Consider the following 13507-nt stretch of genomic DNA (forward strand, 5'->3'; position numbering starts at 1 on the left):
TCATTTTATTAGACACCATACCCCAAGGAGTACTTCAAATGGATTATTTTTTAGTTAACATAATAGCAACAAACATGTTGGAGTTTCTGGAGGAAGGGTCTTGTTAGATAGGTTGTGCTGGCCTCAAACTCTTAATCTTTCTGCATCAGTCTTCAGTCTTCTCAACACTGAAATTAACGTATTCCCAGCTACAACTATCCTAGTAATTGTTAAGCAAGTGACCATAGTCACAATGAGATTTTTTTTTTTTTTTTTTGCTCAGGTTGCTTCAATTTGTGTACAGTTTTGTATATCTTAAATTCTAAGTAATTACACAAATATTTTAAAGGATAACAATTTGTTGAAATAAGCAAATAAGTAAGTAAGTTTGCCTATTGCTTTCTATGGTTCCCAGTTTGAACCCAGGGCTTGATACAGGACAGACAAGCTCTGTCCTACCCTCTAGACCCTGCTGTCTTTGATTGAAATGTGTATTTATTCAAGAAAGATAATAGATTTTTTCTTTAAAACAGATCCCTAATTAGGAAAATCCATGTCTAGTACACATAATAGACCAATAATCATATCACATTCTTATTGTTATAATGTCTAAGGACTATTGTTTTATTTTTATATTATAATCTAATATACGAAAGAAACATAAAAATTATTTGTCTTCACAGGATCTAATGAAGCTGCGTAATGTTTTGGTACCAGATATACTGCGTGAGATGCCTGCATCAATCTGCAACTGGAAGACTGCAGAGAAGTAACTTAGAGCTATTAATCATAGCAACCAGATGAAAAGTCTACCTCCTAATTTTCAAGAATTGTATTTGTTTATAGACACAATGAAATGACTAATGTTTGTTTGTATTGAGGGACAGTCATCCAATGAAGTGAAAAACTTACAACTATCTTCCAACTATGATCAAAGATACCTACCTCTGTGTCTGACTTATAGTTTTAAAACATTTTTCCCATATTATAAAAAATGTTGCTATGACTATTGTGCTTCATGCTTGCTTGGACAGTTCTAGAAGGAAGAGCTTTGAAAGTAAAATAATAGGTACAAATAGGTAAAGTTTTATGAAAATTAATTTCAACCATCAATTTTCTTGTGAATGATTCTGCCAGTATTTACAGGTTTTTCTTTCCCCAAAACTGTACTTCTACCAACCTCAGGGATATGTTCTACATACACATTACAAAAGTTATTGTTAATGATGATGTCTATCATACTGGTGATGCTTGCATTGTTCAACATTTAAAGCCATAGGACAAATATATTCACAAATATAACTACATCATATAAAACAATGTCATACACACCAACACAGCCACCTTCAATGTCCACCTCTCCAGGGCCACATGTGTGTAACTTCACATCAGAAATAGCTGTAAAAAGTTAAAGTTTGTATTTTTATTTCAATGACCATAAACATGGAAATTCACATATATCTAAGAACAGGTCTTTGGGAAAGTGCGTTTTAACATGAGCTTAAGACTTAGTTCTCTTTGGGTTTTTTTTTTTTTTAAATAAGAAATTTTCCCCTTTAAGGATATGATCAAACAGAGATGATCGATGGTCAGGGACTACATTTTGAAGTACTTGTAGCTTTCATACCTCCTTTGGGGTCTTCACTATTAAACATCAGAACACACTGATAATTCCAAATGTTTGGGCTGGAGGAGTGCAAAGCGATACTGTCGCTTTGAAAAACAACCTGGCATTTTTGTAAGTTATATTCATAATTGTCCCATTTTATAGGGATTTTACGCACACATTAATTTTGCTCTTTTGGCTTAGAAGATTTTTGTGACTGGGTCGTAATATTTTCATTCTTAATATAGGGTTTCTCTTATTAGCCCAGGCTGGCTGGGAAATTGCTATGTAACCCCAAACTGACCTCAAATTAATAACCTTTGTGTCACCTCAGTCTCCCAAGTGCTAGGTTTTCACCAGAAAGCTTCCAAAACTTTTTGGAATAATATCTTTCTCTTGTGTGTCTGTCTTTCATTGTTTTGAGCAACACTGGCTTTGCAGAGGCTTATCTCTAGTCCCTCAGAACTAGAGATTTCTCTTCATTTATCCATAAGATTTTGCATAAAATTGTTATTATTTCCATTTAATATGTTTGGAACACTCCCACTCAGAACGGTCTGAGTGACCTTTTGAAATAGTATTGAACTAGAAATATAACTTCTTGAATACAAATGGAGCCATTGCTTTAAGTGATTGTGTCTGGATACATATTTTAAGTGACTTAAAATATTCATCGAGGATGTCAAAGTAATAATAAATTGTTCTTATTATTACCATTGTTCTTCTTCTCATATTATCTGTGAAATCTTTTTTTTCTGGGTTCTTTACCTTTACTTCCTTTTTTCTTCTATTGAAAATGGATTTTTCTCACACAATATGTCCTGAGTACAGTTTCCCCTTTCTCTGCCTCTCCCGGTTCCACCCTCACATTGTCGTCCCTCCAGATCCACTCCCTTTCATCTCTCATTAAAAAGGAACAGTTTTCTGAGAGCTAACTACCAAACATTACAAAATAAAATATGGTAAAATTAAGCAAAAAGTTGGATACAGCAATCCAACAGATGAAAGAGTCGCAAGAGCAGGAACCAGAGTCAGAGACCCACTCATACTCCCAGTTAGGAGTCTCATAAAAAACACTCAGCTGAACACTATAGCATAAATACAGAGGACCTGGTGCAGACCCATGTAGACCCTGTGTTTGCTGCATCAGTCTCTGTAAGGTCATGTGTACCTTGTTTCAATTGTGTCCCCAATATTCTTTCTCTCTCCCACTCTCTCTTCCTCCCCAGCCCCCTTCCTATTTGTGTATTCCTAGAGAATGAACCTTTCAGCATGCTAAGCATTCAGTCTACCACCTGCTCTACACAGCTGGTCCCAACGTGGTCTTTTCTAAACCATAGTTATGGATAAAGAATTACAGCTTTTGTTGAACTACTCAAAGAACTATATTTTAATTGAACAGATTGCCATTTATCTGAACTCCTGTTTATTGACTTCTGCTCATTTTTTCACTGTATTGTTCTGATTCTCATTTATATTTTAATCTCTAAATTTGTAAGTTGAGGTACTTAATTTGCAAATTTTTATTTTATAAAATAAGTGTTCAATCAACACTGATTTTAATTAGCTTCATTTAAAAACAATCTGGTTTTCTTGATTGGGCTCAAGATGACGTGAAGCTTGGTAAATATTGTACACCCGTTTACAAAGAAGGTTCATTCTGTTTCCCTGGTGTGGAGTTGCCTCAGAAATCACTTAGATCAAATTGGTTGACAGAGTTGCTTTGCTCTTTGCTTCTGCTGGCTTCATTTTATCAGTCAGAGTGGTTGGTGATGTGCAGTCTAATTGCATGCTTCTCTGTTTCTCCTTGAATATGTTTCGCCAGTTTTGCATCACACAGTGTGCATCTGGTTCTGATTCAGTCCCTTGAATTTCTATATCTTATTATGGAAGTGGTATTCTATCATAAGGAAAAAACCTTGGTGTTTTTTGTTTTTTTTTTTTTTTTTTTTTTTTTTTTGTCTTAATAGTATCTACCTTTATACTCTCTCAATTGTACTGTTGTCACTATCAACTTTTTAATCGGTGTTACATAGTTAGAATTGCTATCCTGTGTTTCCTTGAACTCATTATATTTTTTATGTCATATGAATTTTCCCCAAGTGTTTTGCCAGTAGCTGTAGCTCTCCGAGTTTCAACCTAATCTCATTAAACAGTTCAGAACTTCCTGAAGATGGCACTACTGCCATACCTTAGAAGCCTTCTGTGCTCTCCTTTGCTCATGGGCATCCAACATTTCTGCTGTGCTTTCACTCTAAGCACATCCCCTCGGGGTATGCTGCCTGCTGTTGTGACTAGCTGATGATGACCCACTTGCTCTGATTATGGTCTGTGTACCCTCCAGCTCTCAGTGTCAATGCCATCTGATCTGAAGGGGCTTTCTCTAGGGACTCCAGAGTATAAACTACATCCTTTCCTTGCCTGCAGCATACTCTTTCATACCAACTTTTAATCTTTCCATTAATATGATTAATTGCAATTAGTAAATGCATAAATATCCTAAGGAATTATGGAAGAATTTAAAATTATCCTCTAACCTATACCAAAGACATGCTTTATTGGTTAGAAGATAAATATTACTCCAACAATATAAACTGATGAGGTATGTATGAATATTTTGTCTGAGAATTGCATCTAAGCTCAATGCTTCTTTTGCTTTGCCACTCGTACAAGTCATTTCTACCCCTTCCCTGTAAGCTCACTCATGCTTCACTATGGAACAAATGGGACATTCTACAGGAAACTTTCTCCAGGAATAATGCCTCCAATCCTCTGATTGTTTTATCAATCTACTTGGAAATCCCTTAAGACTTCATACAATTGTTCTGATTGGACCTAAGTTCTTCAATGAACTGAAGATCCCACAGCTGTTACCACTGGTTCTCTTAAGTCATCTTCTGGTATGTCTCCTTACTCTGTTTTCATCATATTTTTTCATGTCTACCTAATTCTCCTCATCCAGATATCAATTCAGACTCGTCAACTGTTTCCAAAGATTTCCAGAACTAATTTTTAAATACAACGTCCTCCTATTAGTCCGTGCCTCTTGTAATGCCTGGCTTTTTTGTTTTTAAATTAAAAAGGTATTAATTTCAAATCAATTTGTTTTTATAAATATTTTAGCTTAAATAATTTTAGATTCATACACACAAATATAACATAAACAATCCTCATATACACCTCTGAGCCATTTTCTAAAAATGTTGGCATATTATAAGGCCAGGATGTATTTGTCAAAATTAGGAAGCTGATCTTCCTACATCAAGATTAGATTAGACAAAAAAAATAATACAATTTCACCCACTGGTGTCCTCTTTTGTCCCAATATCTATTCCTGAAAATCATAGTGAATCATTCAGAAAGTTTTTCTTCAGTCTACTGGACAATTTCTTATTCTTTCCTAAAGTTTTCTGGCTCTTCTTTCTTCTAAAACTTTTACTCTCATCTGTTCTCATCTGTGTTAATACAAACTTTTTCATTATTAAGCTAAGATACTGGCCTCTGGAAAAACACACATCCAGTTCCTTATTGTAAGTGTGCAGATGCTCATGTTGTCTTCGGTTCAGTCTTCCGGTTTGATTAAACATAGCATCAGCGAGTCGTCTTTCTATGAAATCACTGTTGTGCTCTCTTTCCCATACACTATTATTTGCAAGCTAATTTTGTGATTCATATCAAAATTAAAATAAAGGGATTTATCTGGGTGGCACAGGAATTACAAACATGATTTGATATTGCTTTGTTTGTTTTTTCTGGTTTTACAGTTTTTGTAGCACTGGAGGTTAAAGCTATGCAGATTCTAGACAAGCATTCCATCATGAAAGTACATTACACTTACAATCGCAAACTCCTCTTTAGGGAATCTTTGCATGTGCAATGCAGAGATAGTCACTATCTTCTCTGTGAGTTCTATCCAGCTTACTTATGACTTGTTTGAGTATTCTTTTATGGGAGAGATCATACTTAATCTTGATTCTTACAGTAACCAACACCATGGCCTAAAGTAATTCTTGGCTCTGTATTTTGCTCAGAAAATTGCTAATAAAAAATTAAAATAATTCAGAGCTCCTAATTTTCGCATATTTGCTTGCTATCTATCACGTCTTAATTAGAAAGAGAAAGGACAAAAAGAAACCAAGATTCTTAAGCAATTCAGGTGTTATGTGTAGTAAGTTTGCTTTGATATCTTTAAGCAGCACATTGTTTTTTTTTTTTTTTTTTTTTAGTATTTAAGAGATTAATGCATATTCTAAACAACCCGGGCTAATTTAAGCCAGAAATTTGGCTTTAATTTATCAATAAAGATAGACCAAGTCTCCTTCTCCCATTAGCTTATGACAGCCTATTGAGAATACAAGTTCACTCACGTACGTCTCTACAGTTAGGCGCTCGCAGTGTTATAAATCCCCCTACCTTCAGCACAGTAGCCCATGCATCCCTGAGTGGGTTGCAGTAAGTACACGAAAAAGTCCCGCAGTTTCGTACAGACACGGGGATTTGAAAGAGACAACAGTCTTTTTCAGTGCTAAACAAAAACTGCCAAGTGGCACACGCTGTCAGTTTCTTGATCTCGCCAGGAAGAGGCAGGGCTTCTGAATCCCTCAGGGACAGCCAAATGGGGGCCTGAGTTCCACAGTGGTTCATCTTTCATGTCAGAGGAAATAAAAGTTGAAGTCACTTAATTTCATACAAATAGGAGAACTTTGTATTTTTTTCCGAATAATCTTCAAAATAGCAAATTATCAATTAGTTTGCAAATAAAATCTTGGGGCTTGAGCTGTGGTTCAGCAGTTAGAACACTTGCTGGTCTCCTAAAATACTGGGATTTAGATCCCAGAATTCTTATAGTGGCTCGTAACCATTCGTAACTTTGGATCCCTGGATATATTAATATATGTAATACATATATATATATACATATATACATATATACATAATATGTGTATATATGTATATATATATATATACATATATATACTAATTCTGTATACTAATCTAGTGTATTAATATGTAGCACAGATGCCAACTGATCTTGAATTTTTTTTCATGATTGCTGGAGATAACACATATTTGATATTAATTCAGAGTCAAGATGAAACAAAAACCACAGAAAAGAAAGGTGTTATTTAGAATTTGATATAGAAAAAATCATATAACAACATGGAAAAATGGAGTTAAAACATGTTTGAAGCCTGCTATCAATATTCTTTTCAGGTAGCAAAATATAACTCAATGACAAATAAGCTGTAAAAAATAAGATAAAATTTTAAGAATAGTTGAAAGACTCATGACTTTGGACAAGGTACCAGTCATCATTCTCTGGTACTGAGCAGACAGCAGTACATGGTTAAAGAACTCAGCTAAAGCTGGATGTAAATGCAGCATCTAGGCAGGAATAAACCAATAATCATTAGCCAAGTTAGCCATTTATCATGTTATCTCCACATTTAAAAGCAAAAGAAAATTATAAAGGAAAAGTTGATAGGTATGACTAATAATGATAAATATAGAATATATAAGAATTGAATGAAGAAACTATTTGAAGTAGTTATTTTTTTAGCATACTGTTATTTATTGTTCATTATTGTATTTATTTTATTTTATTCAGGTCATTTTATTTATTTACAAATTCTAAGACCACAATTTCATAAGTCTCAAAAGATATACAAACATCTAATGAATGAATATGCAGTTATCGAGAGATACCTTTTTATTGTATTGCTATGGGAATTAAAATATCATTATGTTTTATGTATTCCAACACCTTAAAAGATATTTTCATTAATTTTACTTATTAAAATTATAATTATACATATCATTTCTAAACTTGCATGAAATAAATTATAATATATGAACATGTGCTAATGATGCAATAACTTACACAAAATCATGCAAAAATTAAATAAGGGGAAATAGCGGAGCATGTTAATGACCTCTACAACCGAGGTGGGTTATGAAAAAAATCACTGCTATGTTCCCTGCCCTTTTTTTTTTTACTGTTTTCTATTATTCATGTATATTACTTTAAACCCAACAAACAAGCAGAAGTGTATTTCAACAGGTTTGTATCATCCTGTGGAAAAAGGAAAAATATTGATTGTTTACTTAACTGTTAAGGCCATGTATACAGTGGACACTTACTCACCACAAACAATATGAGACATGTGACCATGTGCTGAATTTCAGGAACAAACAAGAGAAGCCATTTTATCCTCTCATTTCTATAAGGCTCTATGTTCAATTAATTTAGCCAAAGGAAGAGAATTCAAATATTAAGAACGTTGTGATTTCCCCCCGATTTTTTCTCAAGCTTTACTTTTACACTGAGCATTCCTTATGGCAGTTTTCTTATATACCTGGACTTACATCTAAAATTTGGCTTTTTGGCTGGCTAATGGGGTAACCAGGACACGTAAGCATAGAAATATATGTGTCCTGCATAGTTTTAATGGAGATGATTTCTGTTACATTGTGTTCCACAGCTGTGGAAATTATATAAGATATTGTAGTTTAAAACATTTTTGGAGCAAATGGAGGATACCATTACTATCATAGCCATTAAAGTAGGTATTAAGGAAATATTTCAAATTAAATTTATCTAATAAAATGAATATAACATGTCAGTAAGGGGAAAAGTACCTCCACACATTTGGTTGGCATCTCAGCAGGTCTGTCAAGATGAGGAATCGGTACCATCCAGGGGTGAGAGAATGGTCACAGATCATGTCTTGAGCAGCTGAATACTGAAGATACACTGTGTCAAAGTGGACGCTCCGGTAAGGACTCTGAAGAAACTGGTGGTGGCCCCCAGGAGAGCACTCGGGAGCTAGACAGAAAGGTGAGAATTTTTATGCCATGTGTTCTGTTCACCAGTTAAGTCTATGCTTAATATTTTATTCTCCCTCCCAAAGCAAGCAAATATACTCACTGTTGTACATACACAAAAGGCTCTCAGTCTATGAATATTTAAAACTATGTTAGTTTAAGAAAACTTGTTTGAATACCCGGTAAATTTAACAAGCCTAAGAAGCCACAGATGAATGCCACCTGGTTAAGAAAATGTATTTCCAAAATAAATCAAGTATTGACGATATTATTATTATTATTATTATTATTATTATTATTAAATTATTCAAGTGAGAAATGCCTGTTTCTTTCGCACTCTTGCTTTTTCGGCCACACTTATGTTAATAAAACTGTTCAAGATTGACATGAAGGTACCAAGACAATTTATATCTTCAACCTTTAGAAATGATGCATGCAGCTTTTCTTCATGCTACAGATAATTGTGAACATCATTTACTTTCTGAAAAAAAAAACCTGACTTATAAGACTAAGTGACCTTTTGCTTAATATTCCTATCGGTAAGAGCACAAACACACTCAGAAAGGTAAAAAGAATTGGCTCTTTTTTTTGTGTCATTAACATCACTCTGCTAAACAGTTCTCTGTCATGTTTTCATGAAGTAGGAGAGGGTTTTTCCATCACGTTCCCTTCGAGGCAGGAGACTGACTGCACTAAACCATGGAAAAGCTGCCATTGTGTGCAATACTAGCCCAGTGCTGTACTTGGCGACGACGCAACTTTCACCAATTGTTTCCAGAGGTGGCCTGAAGTGGCGATCATTAGTTTCTAACTAATTCAGATCCACTTTCCGGTATGGTATCCGGCAAATTCGGCAAAGGTTCTTGCAGTACATTAAAGGAGTTTAAAGATCAAGAGATCTGAAATGAACAAAAGAAACGAAAACAGACCAAGGGATTCCAAAAAGAAGTTTGAACAACCTGAGCTTAAAGCAAATTCCAGGAGCAGCTGGCTGAGAAAGGCGCCGAGATGGTGGCAGGTCAGGGAAACGCCACTGATTCAGCTGCAAAGCTGGTCCTAACGCTCAGCTTCAGCCACCTACCTTGCTGGCCTTCTCCCGGACCAGGAACATCAGCACGGTCAAACAGCCGTGCCCAAGCTCGGCCCTGCATCACTGGGGTTGTGTGTGCGTCACAGCCTGTATCACAGATCTGGAGAACCTGGCCTCAGCCCTCCACTCCTAGACTTTTTCAGAGTCTGTTCCAGCCCAGCCTTCATAGGAGCTATGAGACCTCTATACCAATCAGTCCTTCTAAGGGAGACTTCTAGTTCTTACGCGCCAGCCCTAGACTCCTCCCAACCCTGGTTACCCACCTCTCTGAAAGCCACGCCCAAGCTGTCCATGGGAACCCAGAGCACACAGCAGGTCTTGGGTATCCCAATCACCCAGGATGTCATCTGCATTAGCATAGCCTCCAGGAGCTCTGGGATTTAGCTCAGACTGTGGCTGTGGTAACAAATAGTGAGAGACTGCTGGAATGCAAGCTCTCCAAGAAATCTTGACTGTTTTTGGTGGGATTTGAAAGGAGGGTTTTGTTTTTTTTGTTTGGTGTTTGTTTGTTTGTTGTTATTTTTGTTGCTGTAGGTGCCACATCTTAGATCAGGCTGACTTTGAACTTACAATTCTTCTTTGGCTTCTTAAATCTGGTACAGGCCACCAGTCAGAAAAAGTAAGTGACCTACCTGTCAGCTAAACTGCCCTATTCCCTAGATTCAGCCCCAAATACAAATTCCACTGCCCTTTCATACCTCAATGCCTTCCCAATGCTAGGCCACTAATCCCCAACTCTGGAAGACTTCAGCTGTTCAAGTGCCAGTTATACCAGTCAGAAGAACAGAGACAACCCCACACACCAGCCCCCAGCCCTCAGCTGCACCAAAGGCTAGGATAACCCTCAGAAGTCCAGCTCCCACATGGTCAGAGACTCCATACTGATTATGGGTCATGCTGGCCACCAGATATCCAGGCTTAAAGAAAAAAAAAAAAAAAAGCCCAAAACAGAAACAGAAACCCATGGTCCAACACCCATCCAACAACAACAACTCAAAATCAGCACCTAAAGCTCATTATATTATCTCAAAGCCAAATAGCAATATTAGAACACAATGGACACAGTCAGGGCCATATGGCACAACCAGACCACAAGCTATTCATGATAGCAAGACCTGAATATCTCAATACAGCTGAAGCACAAGAAAATGAACTGAAAATAAACTTCATGAAAATGATGAAGGAACTTAAAGAGGAAATTTTAAATCTCTTAAAAAATAAAGGAAAAGACAAATTATAAAAGGAAGAAGTCAATATATCCCTTAAAGAATACAAAAAAAAAGGAGAAAAAACAGAAAAGAAAAGAAAAAAAAAAAAAAACAGATGAACAAAACTGTTCAAGACCTGAAAATGAAAATGGAAGCAATTAAGAAAACACAAAAGAGAGAAATTAGGAAATTCTGGAAATGGAAAACCCAATGAAGTGAGCAAGAACTAAGATGCAATCATCACCAACAGACTATAAAAGATAGAAGATACTCTCAAGGGTTGTAAATGAAATAGAAGAAATAAAATTCATCTCATAGGTCAAAAAAATAGTTAAATCTAAAAAATGTCTAATACCAGACACCCAGGAAATTTGGAATTCTATAAAAGACCAAATCTAAAAATAATAGGAAAAGAAGAAGAAGAAAAATCCCAGCTCAAAAACTCAGAAAATATATGTAACAAAATTTAGAAGAATTTTCCTAACCTAAGGAAACAGATGCCTATAAAGGTACAAGAAGCTTATAGAACACCAAGAGATTGGACCAGGAAATAAATTCTCGTGCCACATAATAAAACACTAAAGACAACAAAGAAAGAATATTAAAAATTACAAGGGGAAAATGCAAAGTAACCTACTAAACCACAGACAATAAATAATATTATACTAGCAAATCCAAAATAGGGATCACACACACACACACACCCTACCATCACCAACAAACAACAGGAATTCATAATCACGGGTCATTAATGTCTTTCAATATCAATAGACTCAATTCCCCAATAAAAAGACACAGGCTAACAAAATGATACATACAGAGAAAGGATCCTTCTGATGCATACAAAAATGCACCTCAACATCAAAGATAGACATTACCTTAGAATAAAGGGTTTGAAAAGATTTGTTAAAGCAAATGAACCCAAGAAGCATGTGGCTTATCTATTCTTCTGGTATAAATATTCTAGTATCTATCAAAAATAGACACGAAACTAAAATGAATTGAAAGATAAGGACATTTCATACTCATCAAATGAAAACCTCAAACAGATGACATCTCAATTCTTTTATAATCTATACCCCAAATCTAAAGCATCTACATTTGTGAAAGAAACGTTTCTTATTACTCATCAAACCTCATACATAGTGGAAGACTTCAGTACCCCATTCTCACCATGGACAGGTCATCCAGACAAAATCTAAAGAGAGAAATAATGGTGCTAACACACATTGTGATCAAATGGGACCTAGCAGATATCTACAGAACATTTCACTCAAACAAAAGAAGTTACCCTCTTTCTCAGCACCTCATAGAATGTTCTCAAAGATTAAACACAAACTGGTCACAAAGCAAGTCTCAAGAGATACAAGAAGATTAAAATAGTCACATATATCTTATCAGACCACCAGAGACTATCATAAAGATGGAGATCAAGAAGAACAGAAAAAACAGAAAGCCTACAAACATAGGAGAAATTGAACAATTACTTGTGAGTAACTTCCAGTTCCAGGCAGGAATAAAGAAAGAAGGTAAAGACTTTCTAGAGTTCTATACTAAAGATATACAACACTTACCACACACTGAAAGCAGCATTATTAAGAGGAAAGGTCACAGTACTAAGTGCATTTACAAAGAAAATTGGAGAGAATTCATACTAGGAATTTAACAGCACACTCTGAAAACTCTGGAAAAAAAAAACAAGCACTGAAGAGGAGTATAGGGCAGGAAATAGTCAAACTGAAACCAATTAAGTAGAAACAAAGAGAAAAATAATAAGAAATCAATGAAACAAAGAGGTGGTTCTTTGAGAAAAATCAAAAAGATAGACAGAGCTTATCCAGTCTAACTAGAGACATAGAGAGACTATCCAAATTGACCAAAATTAGAAATGAAAAGGTGGATATAACAATAGACACGGAGGGAATTCAACGGGGGATCATACTATAAAAACCTGTACTTCACGAAATAAAAAAAATCTAAAGAAAATGGACAATTTTTTAATAAATACTACTTATCAAATTTAAATCAAGATTAGATAGACCATTTAAATAAAGTTGTAACCACTAAGGAAGTAGAAGCAGGAAGCAATCATAAAATTCTCCCCAACCAACCAACCAAAAAAGAAAAAAAATCCCCAGACCACATGGGTTTAGTGCAGATTCTACAAGACTTTCAAAGAAGACCTAGTAACCAATATTCCTTAAAATTATTCCACCAAAGTAAAAGAAAGAACACTGCTAAATTCATGAGGTCACAGTCACCTTGATACCTAATCCACACAAAGTCGCAACAAAAAAAGAATTTCAAACCACCTTTCTATCATGAACATTGATTAAAAAAATAATTATAAATACTTGAAAACATGAATCCAAGATAACATAAAAAAGATCAGGTAGGCTTCATCTCAGAGACACAGGATGCTCAACATATAAAACCCTGTCAATGTAATCTACCACATAAACAACCTGAAAGAAAACACCTCACATGATCATTTATACACTAGAAAAAGGAATTATACCCCACAAGGTCACCAAATCACACCTTGCTTTTTTGTCTTATTTGTTTTAATTTCTCTGCAAACTGATGCTAAGGTCAAGTCTACACCAGATTACTACTGGCATCCGTTACTTCCAACTCATTTGCCAGGGTCTTGTGGAGAGACCCCTTAACTAATACTGGTGTGGTCCCCAATCCTGTTTAATTTGGGGTCGTGGGTCAGTCAACATTTTTTCAGAAAAAGAACAATGGAGCCTGATAGCTTCCTAAAAGACTGGTCCTCACGGGGACACACATCCTGAG

The 13507-nt window shown here is 35.5% G+C and overlaps 1 pseudogene; it reads right to left on the reverse strand.

The window, feature by feature from the left end:
- Positions 1-9561, reverse strand: part of LOC117702231 (von Willebrand factor D and EGF domain-containing protein-like) — a 58395-nt pseudogene extending 48834 nt beyond the window's left edge.
- Positions 9562-13507: the final 3946 nt, after the last annotated feature.

This window comes from Arvicanthis niloticus, unplaced genomic scaffold (genome assembly GCF_011762505.2).
Source record: "Arvicanthis niloticus isolate mArvNil1 unplaced genomic scaffold, mArvNil1.pat.X pat_scaffold_595_arrow_ctg1, whole genome shotgun sequence".
Taxonomy (NCBI): Eukaryota; Metazoa; Chordata; class Mammalia; order Rodentia; family Muridae; genus Arvicanthis; species Arvicanthis niloticus.